This window comes from Gorilla gorilla, chromosome 1 (genome assembly GCF_029281585.2).
Source record: "Gorilla gorilla gorilla isolate KB3781 chromosome 1, NHGRI_mGorGor1-v2.1_pri, whole genome shotgun sequence".
Classification (NCBI taxonomy): domain Eukaryota; kingdom Metazoa; phylum Chordata; class Mammalia; order Primates; family Hominidae; genus Gorilla; species Gorilla gorilla.
Window position 1 is genome coordinate 241,414,762 of NC_073224.2, and position 15,704 is coordinate 241,430,465.

Sequence of the window (15,704 nt, forward strand, 5' to 3'; positions counted from 1 at the left end):
TTTCCTCTGGGTGGATAACCAGTGGTGGGATTGCTGGATCAAACGGTATTTCTACTTTTAGTTCTTTAAGGAATTTCTGCCCTGTTTTCCATAGTAACTGTCCTAGTTTACATTCCCACCAGCAATGTGGAAGTGTTCCCTTTTAAACACATCCATGTCAACACCTTTTTAGTCTTAATGACTGTTTTTTCCTTTTTTCTTTCTCTCAGAGCTCATTCCAATTTTAGTCTTCTGTATCTCAGTTCATAGCAAGTCTAATGTTCCCAAAACATTGGAATTATCCTTGATTGCTATCTTTTGCTCACACCCATTACAATATGCTGGGAAATCTGGTGACTTTCCAGAATGTGACCACTTCTCATCACTTCCACTTCTGTCGTACAGATCTGAACAACTTTTATCTCCTGCTTGGATTACTGTGCTATTTCTGTCTTGTTATCCTGTAGCCTATTCTCAACACAAAAGCAGGAATGATTTTCATAACTGAAGTTAATGTTAATTCTGTGCTGAGTGTCTTACATTGGCATACGTTTTACTCAAGGTAAAGGCAAATATTTGAATATGGCGCATAACACTTCGCACAATCTTGTTTTTGTTACCTCTAGAACAGCAGTTTTCAATTGCTGGCTGATTTTGCTCCCCCAGGGAAAATGTGATAATTTTTGATGGTCATTACTGGGTGGAAATGGGGGTAGGGAGTTGGGGGGCTGTGGACGTTGTTACCATCCAGTGAATGGAGTCCACGGATGTTGCTAAATATCCTAGAATGTCCAGGTTACCCCCTTACATCAAAGAAATATTGGATTTAAAATAGCATTTGAGAATCCCAGATGCAAAGCCTCATTTTCAAATATTCTCCTTTTTCTCTCAACTCCAACACTGGCATTCTTGTTGACCTTTGAAAACACAGGGATTGTGGAAACCTCGCAGTCTTTTCACTTTGTTTTCCCTCAGCCTGGAATATATTCCTTCTAGAAATTCACATGGTTTGCTCCTTTACTTTTTCTAATCTCTGTTCTGATGTTCTATCTCATTGGGTTTCTCTTTGATCACTTGATATAAATGAGAATTCCCTAGAAATCCTTTTCCCCTAACCAGTCTTTATTCGACTTTTTAACATCTGTTCATGTGATATCTATAAATTGTATTATTTATTGTCTGCTTCTCCTTATTAGAATGTAGAATGCTACTGAGTGGCTGTTTTGTGTGTTTTGCTTACTTTTCCCTCTAGAGCAATGACTGGCATGTAGAAGGTACTTACAAATAATCATAATATAAAGCAATGAAGTGGAGAAAACCAACAGAGTCTTTCAAAGGAATATAAGACAAACATCAAACTCATATTGGCTGAAGCTATGTCTCATTTGGTCATGGAAGGGTGTCTGATTTGTTTAGTGAAAAGGGTGGCGCCTGCCTCTATGTACTTTAGGTATAGGACACAGAATGCTCATGAGTCTTGCAATTAAAGAAAATGTTTCCTTGGAGAAATGGGTGGCATAAAGCCTCAGAGGGCCCAGAATGAGTCAAAACAAATGAAGTGGGAGGGTTGAGCAGGGGTAGGAGCATGCACGGCCTTCTAAACTACTGCAAATCTGGATTCCTTGAACACAGTGGGAATAAGGAGTTGGGTCATGTCAATATTTTAAGTGAAGGAGTACCGTCACCATTTCTGCATTTTAGAGTGGTCAGCATCACCGTGCAGTGGATCCTAAGCTGGAGGAGAAGGCAACAATGACAAGTAAGAAAATCAATTAGGAGACAGCTCTAGTAATTAGACGAGATAGTCATGCTTTTTAAATATTTCATTTCCTATACATCTTCGTATTTTTTAAAAATTTCTAAAGTAGACCTATGTTACTTTTAATAAAAATGTTTAGATTTGAATAATTTGTAGATTTAAGTAAAAAAAATGAAAATATGCCTTAGAAATTAGGAAACAGGAAAATGGTGCGATATCCTAGATGTCTTCCCTAGAATCTGGTGAAGGAATAAGACCAATTATTAGATCGTTAGATATTCTTATTAGTCACTGATTTAATGAAACTCAGAGTTTCTTGTAGCATTTCTTGTGGGATGAGGTTCCTCACCCTCCTCACTTTCTTAACATTTGCTACTATGATCCAGTTGTGCTTGTGCCACCCTCCAAATTCATGTGTCAAAATCCTAACGCTCAAGGTGACGGTATTATGAGGTGGATCTTTGGGAGGGAATTAGGAATTGAGCCTTTCTAAAAAAGACCCCAGAGTGCTAACTCCACCCCCCAAACCTTAGCCATGTGAGGACACAGAAAGAAGGAGCCTTCACTGAATCAGAAAGTGAATCTCGCCAGAAACTGAATTTGTGGCTCTTTGATCTTGGACTTCCCAGCCTCAGAGCAGTTAAGAAATAATTTTCTGTGGTTTACAAGCCACCCAGTTTATGGTATTTTATTATAGCAGCCACAATGATCTAAAATATTTGGTTTTCTGTGCTTGTTTGTGAGTTGTGTGTGTATGTGTGTGTGTGTGTGTGAGAGAGAGAGGGAGAGGGAGAGAGAGAGAGAGAGAGAAAGAGAATGTTTTGCTTCAAATTAAAGTGTTTTATTCACTCTTACTTCATTGGTTCCCAAGCTGTTGAAAACACTTTGGTACTTTAAGAAATAAACCAAAGCAATATAGCTCCTCTAGCGATTTTTAGTAGTCTGTATGAATTGGCACAGAAATTTCTCTTCCTGAAACTCCCTCTTTACAAGACATTTCCTAGGAATAAACTATTTTTTTTAGTTATTGAATCATTCTGATTAGGACATAGTCTCACTCAATGTTGAGTTTTGAATTTTGGCCATCGCATTTATTAATACTTAAAATAATCTTATATTTATTTATCTGCTTGCCTGCTTGGTAGCTAGGTCTCAGCTTGTCTGTCTGTCTTTCTAGAATGGAACTGCTTTAGTTGTTTGTCTTGTCCTGTACCTAGAAGAGAACCTGGTAGAGTGCCTGATTTAGTGAGTGTTTTGGCTGATTGTATTATTATTTTGATATTAGAAAATTGCTTTTGAAAATACACTTTGTTTTGAAACAAAGCTATTTGGGCCTCAAAGTACAGAAAAGTCATAACTACTGCCAGAAAAAAAGATTCTGAAAGAATATAGATTAAGGCAGTGCTTTCTGCTTATATATCAAAACAGAAGGAAGCATTTTTTGGGCTTTCAGCATTTGATTTCACAAACCCTATGGATAATTTCACTCCATTAAGCAAATTTGAAATCATTATAGCCCAGTTTGCTTGTCTATAAAATAAAGGGATAGAATTAGACTGTCTTTCTGCTCTAAATTCCTATGCTCCTATGTCCAATTGGATGATAATATTAGCTACAAATCACGTATCTATGTTCTAGTTTAAATTTTCTCTTTAGGCTTATGACTTTGGGCTCAGTATTTATGTTTTGAAGATCTTTAATTTCCTCAAATAAAAAGTGATAGGGTTTAAACAGATGATTCATTTCCAATATCTATGAAATTCCATAACATTTGTACTTCTTAAATTATAGTAATATTTAAAGCTATGAAGATGGGTTTATTGCACTGTCTCATAGTGTTTCAGTGTGATAAAGTTAGGATTGTTAAAGAAACATTTCTGCCATGCACAGTTAGGCTCATAATTCAAGAAAGATTGCAGTTCAGAAGGTAAGAGGGTAATATGAGAGCCATTATTCTTGGGAAGTCCAAGATGCTGGAATCCAAAGATGAGTAGACTTGACCATGGAGTTGTTTTGTCTCCTGTTCCAGATATTCTGGCTTTTTCTTATAAGACCATTAACAAGAACACTTGTATTGATTTTTATTTGTCATATAAATTGTAGGAGTTAAGACTTGAGCTGTTTTCTTCTACAGGGAAGGAATTTAATCTAGTGTTGATGAACTATTTAGAAAAATAGGTGATAGACACTGGAACTACTTTATTATAAGCCATAAATCCTTAATTTGATCTTGATTAATGTTATAGTAGAGCCAGAACCCACAAATTTTTATTTAGAGAACCTTTGGGATTATGTAAATCTATTGGACATAAATACCTTTGAGAATACAAACCTCTAGGTTACCATTGTTTAGACCCAAAAATAAGATTAGTAGACATTTACTTCCCAGTTACCTCAAATTCTTTCCCCATGATATTTAACAAAATTTACACTTATTTTAGATTTCATTATTTGCAAATTGAGTTTCTGGCTAAGTTCATTCACCAAAATGAGCAATGTAGTTTTTTCTAATATTCAAAAGTTTTTTTAGTAGTGACTGTGAAATTATAAATCGGAGACTATAAAATTTTATCATTAGAAATGATATGTTTTAGAATGCATATTATTGAAACTTTACATACTTTTGTATATAATACTTATTGAGGTTGCTTGTAATGACAAAAATTTGCTAAAATTAGGAACATAAATAAAGATACCCCACTTCACAAAAAGTTGCCACAGAATTAAGTCAAGTAACTCTACATTAAATTTAAAATACAATGCAAAATTTTGATGATTATTACATCCAATTTTAAGAAAATATTTTTGTACCAAAACAGAAAGCACAGTGAATATGGAGACACAAATTTGAAAGAAATAGCTGAAAATTGAAAAAAAAAATTTGTATTCAGAGTCAAGACATTTTTGTTTTGGTTATATGTCTCATGATATTTTTGCTAAAGAGTTGGAGTCATTATTTTTCTTTCTTTAGAAATATTTTAAAATCCATTGAAATCATACATTCAAATTACTACTACTCATTTTATCAAAGCTAAACAGTATTTTCATACATTACAAGTTAATCATTTATTGCCAGATGTCAATCTATAGCCAGAATATTAGGGCATTCAAGATATTGATCAAAATACTGAAGTCCAGATATATGAGGTTTACATGTCATTATGACTAGTTTAACTGATCTATATTTTAGTGTTGCAATTGACAGGTAGTACATTTATAGTTCTTTCTTTGGATCAACATGTTGTTGAAGTTTCCCCCAGATTTCTGCACTGTCTTTAAAGATGCTTTGTGAAAAAAATATAAAAAAATAGTAAAATCATGGTTGTGACTTGCTTTTTAGTCACCAGGGACCATTAGAAAAACAACTAGCTAGAGCTGGCTTCCTTTGCCTCAATGGATTCCTCTAGGCTCTACCTCTCACCTTCAAATATATACTCACTTTTTCTTTTCTTGTTCCTCCAGTTTAAATCCCTTTGTCTCACCGGTGTTCTTTTTCTCAGTTTAACCCCTTTAGATTATATTTGGGTATGGGGTTCTCTGCCTGGCTTTCATTTCATCCCAGGAAGTGGTTTCTCAGATCAATCTTTTAGTCTCTGCACAAATGCTCTATGTGTGTCAGGTGACACCTAAATCTGCCCCAGGGATATTTCATCATTTTTCGTGGCGTCTACTTTTTTCTGGGAGGAAGCACCTGGTATTACTAGGAGTTATACTTCCTGTCAGTGATACTGACTTGAGTTCAGGAGAAAGAAAGTACACAGACCATAAGTTTTAAGAGAGGTGAATTTTATGTGTTGTTTTTGTCTTTAAATAAATGAAAAGTTGGTATTTTTTCATTGTTAATAAAATGTCAAGCCATTACTTGCTGCAATTTGTCTTATTATGTCTATGTCATAATTAGTTGAAACAGTTGAGATTAAATCGAAGAAACAGAATCCTACTTATATATGTGATAAGAAACTTATGATAAGAATTTGACCTTATATATTTGCAGCAGCTGGTTAAAGTCTGTATAAAGGTGTTTTGTGCTTGGGGTTGGAGCCTAACATCAGTAGAGCAGGTAGTCAGGAAGGCAAGATGATACTAAGTAGAACAGAGGATGGATAAGCTGGAATCCATGATGGCAAATTGAAACCTTCATATTTCTCCCTCTGCCTCTGAGACTTCAATTTTGACCATAAGAATACCTTCTAGGAGAACATGATATCCTTCATCACAGAATTAAATTCCCCTCTCTTTTACAACGTTTGGTTATATAATGTCAGTGCGCTTTCTTTCTGCTGAAGTCAGGTCGGTATCATTGACAGGAAGCATAATTCTTAGTAATACCAGGTGCTTCTTCCTAGAAAAAAATAGATGCCACCAGAAAGAATGAAATATCCCTGGGGCAGAGATGCTGTCCTAACTAGGATCCTGCAGAAGCCACCGGATGTGTAAGTGCTGTGGGCCAATGGTGCCCCACAGAGCCCCAGTGAGCCAGCAGCAACTGACAATACATGTAAGCTGAATTCGTACGTGGTGTTCTCAATTCTTGTTTCAAGCATAGGTACATAGCTGCTGTTTCACTTTCACCTGCCAGCTCTTGCACAGAATATCTCTTGTGGCTTGCATTAACTTAGAACTAAGCAAGACAGCAGTGCTGGGAAACATAACTTGGTCTAGCTAAACTGACAAATACAAATTCACCCAAATGCATACAGCAATTGCCATATAAATTTACATGACCACAAACTGTATGTGAGAATTCCTATTGAGCTTCCCATTCTCACCAATATTTGTTTTTGTCCAACTTTGTTTTTACATTTTTGCTATGATGGTCACTGTAAAATTATATCTCATTTTGATTGGTTTTAACTTGTACTTTTCTCATTCATGATGGATTGAATATATTACCGTGTGCTTACTGACCACTTGGGTTTCTTCTGTGGAACTGCCTATTCACATCCCTTGCCCTATCTTTCTATTGGGTGGTCTTCTATTTGTCAATGTGAAGAAGAACTTTATAAATTCATGTTATTAATTTTCTGTTGATTTATCATTTTCAAGTATCTTTTCCCAATTTGTGGTTTGTTTTTTATGTTTTTAAAAGGTTCCCCTTAATGAACAAATTTCTTATTAAATTTAGTGATAATGAAATTTTAAGAGATTTTAAGAAATATTTTATAGTTTATATTTAAGTTATACAAGATAATTTTTTAATATACATAATGAAATAGTTCCTATATTCAGGCAAATGAACATATCTATCATCTTACAGTTATCCCTTGGAGTGCATGTGTGTGTGTGTGTGTGTTTGTGTGTGTGTGTGAGGTCACCTAAAATCTACTCTCTCAGCACACTTCCAGTATACAAAACAATATTATTAGCTATTATCCTCGTGCTGTACATTAAATTTCTAAACTTATTCATTCTACTAATTGCAACTTAGCAGCCTTGGAACTACATATCCCCATTTCCTCCCTACCCCCAGGAGTTCTTAATATAATTACTTTTTGGTATTTTGTTTAGGACATCATTCTATATATTAGGCCATAAACAATTGTTAAGTTTTACACATTTCTTTCTTTCTCTCCTGTTCTAAAGCATGCTGTGAGATAAGAGTTCTATTACTATTGTTTGCCCCATATGGATAACACATTATCTCAGCACTAATTACTAAGTCCTGTCTTTCTCTCTAATACACAGTATTTATATGTAACAAGTTTCTGTATAGGTTGGTTCTGTTTTGGGGTTCTATACAAATTACTCTAGCTTTGTAATAAAACTTGATAATATTTCTTGGTGAGTGCTTTAGCTGTCACTGCCCACGAGATTTTCAAATAAAATTTCAAGTCATAATATCAGTTAACTAAAGAAATGTAGTTTCCATTGGAATTGTATTAAATTCATAAGCCAGTTTGGGTTGAACTAATTGTCCTGTCTTTACACATAGAGTATCTCTCCATTTATTATAGTCTGCTTTAATATACAAAATTTTATCATTTGTTGGTATAAAGTTCTTGTCCAACTTTATGTGGGATTATTTCTAGGTGGCAAATAGATGCTTTTTGCTAAAATTGACTATATCTAATAATAAAAGTATGAATTGATTAAATATTCTTACCATAGTTTCTCGACCTTTGGTATATTTATATTATACAATCATGCATCTGCAAATAATGATAGTCTTTTTTTCTTTCCAATTATTAAATCTTTTATTTTTCTGGCCTCATTACACTGTCTAGAGCCTTTAGTACAATCTTTTAATTTTTTTATTGTGATTAAAAAACAGGATTTACCATCTTTACCATTTTTAAGAGTACAGCAGTGTTAATAAGGAGCTTAAAAAGAAATTATTTAGGCAGTTAGTGAGGGTAAGAGAGTCCTCAGTAAGGCCTCCCTTTTTACAAAAAGGCAGCCCCCATATCATTCCTTCTCTAACAAAGAGCAGCCTGTAAAATCGAACTGCAGACGTAGATAAGGCAAGCTGGATGCTTGCACGGGTGAATGCTGGCAGCTGTGCCAATAGGATAAGGCTACCTGGGGGCCAGGCATGTTCAACATTGAGGCTCCCTTTTCCCTTTTCTTTGTCAACCACGTGTATGGTAAAGGAACAGGCAACATGGAGGTGGCCAGACAGAGAACCCATCTTCATAATAAAAGATTAGGGTGGGGCCACCAGTTTCTTCTCATCTATAAAACCCCATGCGTTCCACTAAGAAACCAGAAAACCCACTTGGGAGCCCCTCTCCCTCCACAGGAGAGAGACCTTTTCTCCTTCTCTCACCTATTAAACCTTGGCTCTTGAACTCACTCCTTGTGTGTCCACGTTCTTGATTTCCTTGGCATGAGGCAACAAACCTCAGGTATTACCCCAGATGAAAAATGCTGCTTCAGTGTTAACCATATGCACGTTGTTATGCAACAGATCTTTAGAAATCGTTCATTTTTTACAGCTGAAGTTTTATACTCATTGAACAATTTCTCTTTTGCCCTCTCCTAGTCACTGGCAGTCACTATTCTGTTTTCTGTTTCCATGAAGTTCACTATTTTAGAGACCTCCTATAAGTAAAATCATGTAGTATTTGTCTTTCAGAAACTGGTTTATTTCATTTAGCATAATGTCCTTAAGGTTCGACTATGTTGTCGCATACAGCAGGATTCCCTTCTTCTTTAAGATTGAATATTATTCCATTGTATTTACATACGTCACATTTTCTTTATCCTTTCACCTGTTGATGGACAATTAGGTTCCTTCTACCTCTTGCATATTGTGAATAAAGCTGCTGTGAACATGGGTGTGCAAATAGCACTTTGTGATCCTGTTTTCGTTTCCTTTGGATATATATTCAGATGTGGAAGTGCTCAATCATATAGTAGTTCTATTTTTATTTTTCGAGCAACCTCCATACTATTTTCTATAGTGGCTGAACCATTTTACATGCCCACCAAAAGGCCCAAGGGTTAGTATTTTTCCACGTCTTCAATAACACTTGTTATTATTTTTTAATTATCACCATCTTACTGGGTGTGATATTACATTGTGGTTTTGATTTGCATTTCCCTAGTTACTAGTAATGTTGAGCATATTTTCATAGGCTTTCTGGTAATTTCTATGTCTTTTTGGAGAAATGTCTATTCAAGCTATTTGTCCTCTTTTTTTTGAGATGGGGTCTCGCTCTTTCGTCCAGGCCAGAGTGCAGTGGCGTGATCTCAGCTCACTGCAAACTCTGCCTCCCAGGTTCACACCATTCTCCTGCCTCAGCCTCCCAAGTAGCTGGGACTACAGGTGCCCGCCACTACACCCGGCTAATTTTTTGTATTTTTAGTAGAGACGGGGTTTCACCATGTTAGCCAGGATGGTCTCGATCTCCCGACCTCGTGATCCACCCGCCTCGGCCTCCCAAAGTGCTGATATTACAGGCGTGAGCCACCTTGCCTGGCCTATTTGCCCATTTTTAAATTGTTTTTTGATGTTGTTGTTCAGTTGTAGGTGTTTTTTCTTTTATATTGGGATATGAACCCCTTATCAAATATGTGGTTTGCAAATATTTTCTCCCACTCTGTATGTTGCCTTTTCCTTCTGTTGGTGTTTTCCTTTGCTGCACAGAAGTTTTTTAAAATTGATGTAGTCCCATTTATCTCTTTTTGCTTTTGTTGCCTGCGCTTTTGGTGTCATCCAAAAAAAAAAATTGCCAAATACAATGTCATGAAGAATTTCTCCAGTTTTTTTTTTTTTTTTTTTTTTTTGTTGTTTGTTTTCCTTGGAGTTTTGTAGTTTCAGCTGTTACCTATAGGTCTTTAAACCATTTTGAATTAATTTTTGTGTATAGTGTAAGATCAAAGTCCAAGTTCATTTTCTCAATTTAATACAATCTTACATAAAAAATATAAAACAGGCATCTTTGTCTTATCTCCATATTAGACAGAAAACATTCATATTTCATCATGTGCTTGATGTTTACTGTAGATTTACTCTACATATCTTCCATCACACCAAGTTACCTCTATTCCTAGTTTGATAAAAGAATTCAACCACGAATCTGTGTAGAGTAATATTAAAAGTGTTTCTCACTTTGGGGGTCCGAGGCGGGTGGATCATGAGGTCAGGAGATCAAGACCATTCTGGCTAACATGGTGAAACTCCGTCTCTACTGAAAATACAAAAAAAGTTAGCCGGGCGTGGTGGCAGGCGCCTGTAGTCCCAGCTACTCGGGAGGCTGAGACAGGAGAATGGCATGAACCCAGCAGGCGGAGCTTGCAGTAAGATCGCGCCACTGAACTCCAGCCTGGGCGACAGAGCGAGCCTCCGTCTCAAAAAAAAAAAAAGTGTTTCTGTATCAGTTGAAATTATCATATAATTTTTCTCCTTTATTCTCTTCATGTGTGGAATGACACTGGATTTTGGGTATTTTGTACAATAAAAGTCTGGAATAAATACGAAATGGCCAATATATGTATTCATTTATAAGTGTTTTATTTCAGAGTTTGCATCCATGTTAATGAGAGGGATTGGCCTATAATTTTACTTTCTCACAATTCCTTTGTTGATGTAACAAGTCAGGTCGAGCTTATAAGATCAGTCAGGAATTATTCCCACTCTTTCTGTATGCTGAAGAGTTCGTTAAGATTGACATTATTTCTTCTTTAAATATTTGGAAGAATACACTAGTGAGCCATTTGGGCCTAGATTATTTCTATGGAAAATTTTGCTTATGGGCTTAGATGTTTTAACAAATGCAAATTTTATTAAAATATCTATTGCTTCTTGCATTTTTGTTTTTATTTTAGGAATATAGCATATTATTTTATTTTCAAATGATATTTCTTCTATTAAAATCTTTTAAATATCAGAATACTTTTTTCCTAACACTGGTAAATTTTACTTTCTCCCTGTCTCCTTTTTTTTTTTAATCCATCTTGTCAAAGTTTTTTTTTTAATCGCTTTTATTGGTCTCAATCATTTTTTGACTGTGTACCTTTTATTTAATTTTTTCCTTTTCTTCCATAATCTTCCTCTTATATTTATCATATCCTTCTTTTTAGAGTCTGTTGCTTTTTTTTTAACTTCTTCTGTTTTATTTTTCAATAATTCAATGTTAATTATATCACACAGATTTGGATATGGTATGTTGTCATCATTCAGTACAAAATGTTTTCTATTTTCCTTTGACTCATGGATTCCTAAGAAGTGCATAATTTAATTTAATTCCTAAACATTGGACAATATTCTAAGGTATCTCTTTGTTGCTAATTTTCAACTTACTTCCATTGAGGTCATAGAACATATGGTATCTGAATTCCATCTATTAAAATTTGTTGAGGCTTGCTTTATTACGGTGGTTAATTTCAGCAAATGTCTCTTGTGTTTAAGAATAATACATATTCTGAAGTTTTGTGGTTTAGTGTTCTATACATATCACATCAAGTTTGTTATCAAAGCATCTGTATCTATACTAATTTCTTTTGTTGGTTCTTCCAAATATTACTGAGTTATACATGTTAAAATCTCCCAGTAAGTTTTTAGATTTACTTATTTCTCCTTTTAATCTTATCAATACGTGCTTTATATATTTTGAAACTATGGTATTGGTTGCATATACATTTTGGATTGATATATTGCCTAGTAGATTAATCCATTTACCTTCTTACAGTTCACATCTTTTCGTTGTATTTAAGTTACTATTTAGCTGGATTTAAGTTTTATTTTCAATGATTTTAGTTTTAATTTTATAAGTTCTAGAATTCTCTTTCAAAATTGTCTCGTGATGGTTTACAGGATTTTTTTCTTGTTAATATCTCTGATACCATCTTTTATTTCCTTAAGCATTTCATTAGTTTTTACCTTTTAATATATACTCATTTCTAGATCTAATGTGCTTACTCTGCTCATTATTCTTTTTAACTTCTTTATGTTTGCGTTGGCTTGTGAAAATTTCATTGTTAAAGTCTGGTAATATTTTCACATTGACTTCGTTTTTTACTAAGTTTACAAGATGGAAACTCTAAAATATCTATCTCATTTTGGAATGTTTCTCCCAGAGAGAATTGTGTTTACTCTTTTCGCTGTTGGCAGAGCATCCTATGCCTACACATTACTCTTTGGCTTTCCTTCTTCCCTCCCTCCCTGCCTCTCCTCCTCCCTTCCTACCTTCCTCCCTTTCTTCCTTCCTAGCTTTATGAGTTTAGCAGTGCAATTAGCAGCTTGGAGTAATGTACACAACTTTTCACAATAGCTTGTTTGCCATACTTTCAGAAGTGGCTGCTTTTGGTTATAAATTTTCACTGTCAGAAATTTTAAATTCTTCTGGAATTAAATCTACAAATATTTTCATTTGATAGCAATCTCTTTCCTTAATGCTTAAAACATTCTTATCCACACTATTTTTTTACCTTTTGTCAATTTATTTGCCTATTTTTATTAAGATATTTATTTAATTCTAGCTCTCCTTTTAGTTCTTGACTTCGGGTAAGTTATTTAACCAACCTTTGCAAATTTTTCAGTTTCTTACTCTGATAAATGGCTTAATAATTGTCTCATAGTAAGTAAAAATATTGTTATTAATACTAACATTATTAATAAAAATAATTTAGCTGATATAGTCTATAAGATAAGAATCTCATTTGAAGCTGTTATAAATTGTTAGCTAATTTTCTTGACAGAATTACTTCCTTATTGCTTTAGGATGTGTTTTACATATGTTACTGTGTCTTTCATTTAAATGCCTCTTCTTTCTTTAGAAAATAGCAACTTTGAGAAATATTATTTTTAATATAACATTTAATATGTCTTAGGTTAAGACTTCCCCAACTCTCTTCATTTTTAACATTATCATCTCCATTCCTGCTAGTTAATTCTAGAAAAAATTATAATTCTTTTCAAAGTATTTTAATTATGTCATAAATCTATTTGCCTTCTACATTTTTTATCTCCTTAGATAGAAGTACTAATACATTTCTTAAACAAAAATTCATACAGAATTCTTCAAAATAATATATATTACTTATTGTGAATTTAGTGTTAAGAGAATTATATGCATGCTTTCACCTAGGCTTCACAATAACACTTTGACGCGAATTTTTTTAAATGTTACAAATAAGAAAACTAAGACTCAAAGAATTAAATTATCTACCCCAAATAAAAAGTTATTAAGTGGTGAATGCTACCTGTTATCATCTTATATGGATATTTTTGTTCCTTCTTATTCGCACTTTTTAATCTTTTTGGCATGTCAAAAAACCCAAATCATTATTGTGAGATTCTCTACTAAAAAAAAAAGAATTCAAAAATTAGCCAGGTGTGGTGGCGCATGCCTGTAATCCCACCTACTCGGGAGGCTGAGGCAGGAGAATTGCTTGAACCCGTGAGGTGGAGGTTGCAGTGACCTGAGATTGCGCCACTGGACTCCAGCCTGGGCAGCAAGAGCTAGACTCCGTCTCAAAAAAAAAAAAAAAAAAAGGGTGGGGCATAATGAAGTAGAAAAAACATGGACATTGGACAGCTTTGTAGAGTATCTGACACAATAATTGACCCTCACCAAGTGACTATGACTTTTCTTATAACTAATTTTGAATGGTAACAGCCACATACAATCAGAGGATGATTCCTGCTGCGCTTATACAGGTTTTCATTTTTTGTATAATATCTATGTACACTATTATTATAATCAAAACCATTTTTGTTCAACTTCTGGAGTATCTATTTTGAAATTAAATTTTATCACCCTTTGAATGACTTAATCAATTTTTTCATTGCAGTAAAAAACAATTTCTGTTTATACTTTAGCATTTCATAAAATATTCTTTACTATTACAGATTTGTTGTGAAAATAAACACATACAATAACCTATATCTCTATATTTTCTCATGATAGTGATTCAAATTATGATACCTATTAAAATTCATATGCAATGCTATAATTAGAAATAGGTTAAAGCAGATGGCATATTACTTATAATTCTATTTTACAAAGGAACGTACATGTACTAAAGGAACCTAATTACAGCATTTTAACATGTTTAGATATTGAAAATCTATTGCATTTCATAATCTTGTTAACAGTTTCTGCCTGGAAGAATATGATTAAATGGAGAAGGTATAAAAGTAATTTGGATGACTCCCCTTGTATAATTCACCAAAACACGAAAAAAGACAATAAGGAGTTGGCAAGTTATTTAAAAATTTGTAATTTTCCTCCATCCTTTAAAAAACAACAGATGCTGGTAAGGATGAGAAAAAGGAACGATTTTACACTGTTGGTAGGAGTGTAAATTAGTTCAACCATTGTGGAAGACAGTGTGGCAATTCCTCAAAGATCTAGAAGCAGAAATACCATTTGGCCAGCAATCTCATTACTGGATACATACCCAGAGGGATATAAATCATTCTTTTATAAAGGTACATGCACACATATGTTCATTGCAGCACTAACCGCAATAGCAAAGACATGGAATCAACCCAAATACCCATCAGTGATAGACTGGATAAAAAACAATGTGGTACATATACACCATGGAATACTGTGCAGCCATACAAAGGAATGAGATTACGTCCTTTGCAAGAACATGGATGAAGTTGGAAGCCATTATCCTCAGCAAAGTAATGCAGGAACAGAAAACCAAACACCACATGTTCTCACTTATAAGTGGAAGGCAAACGAGAGAACACATGGATACACGGGGGTAGACAACACACACTGGGGCATATTAGGGGTGGGGAGGGAGGGTATCAGGAAGAATAGCTAATGGACCCAGGGCTTAATACCTAGGGGATGGGTTGATAAGTGCAGCAAACCACCATGGCACACATTTACGTATGTAACAAACTTGCACATCCTGCACATGCAACCCGGAACTTAAAAGTTGAAAAAAGATTTTCAGATAAAAATGTGAATAAAGCAGACAATTCCTTTGAAATTTAAAAGATACAGTCATGGAAAAAATATCAATGGGTTATGAAAGTGTACAATATGGTTGAACCCAATTTGGTTTATCATATTTTTAGGTGAACTGTGGGTTAGTTACATTAACATTTACCTAATTAATATAGTAACCTTAAAAATTAGATACTACATCCTCATTTTACAAACGAAAGAAATAACCACATAATGTTAAGTAGTTTTCCCAAGGCTATACAATAGCAAGTGAGAGGCTTAAAAAGTAGGTACTTGAAGTTAATGAAAAAGCCTCATGTTTTTTACAATCTGTACTCTGCCTGAAGGGGAAGAAGCTCTATTATCATGTGAATGTGATACTGCTGGTGATTGGTAAGGACAGGACATTCTATTGACATAGACTGAATATGTGGAATTATTTAACAAATCGTCTTGAAGAGCTCTTATAAAACAGATAGTGTGCTAAATGTTGAAAATATAGCAGTAAACAAGATGGAAAAAAAAAAAAAAAAAACATGCTCTCATACTTGGAGACCTAAGCCAATCAGTACCAGATTTGGGTGTTGTCAAACAAGGTTTGGCTCTCCAGTCAG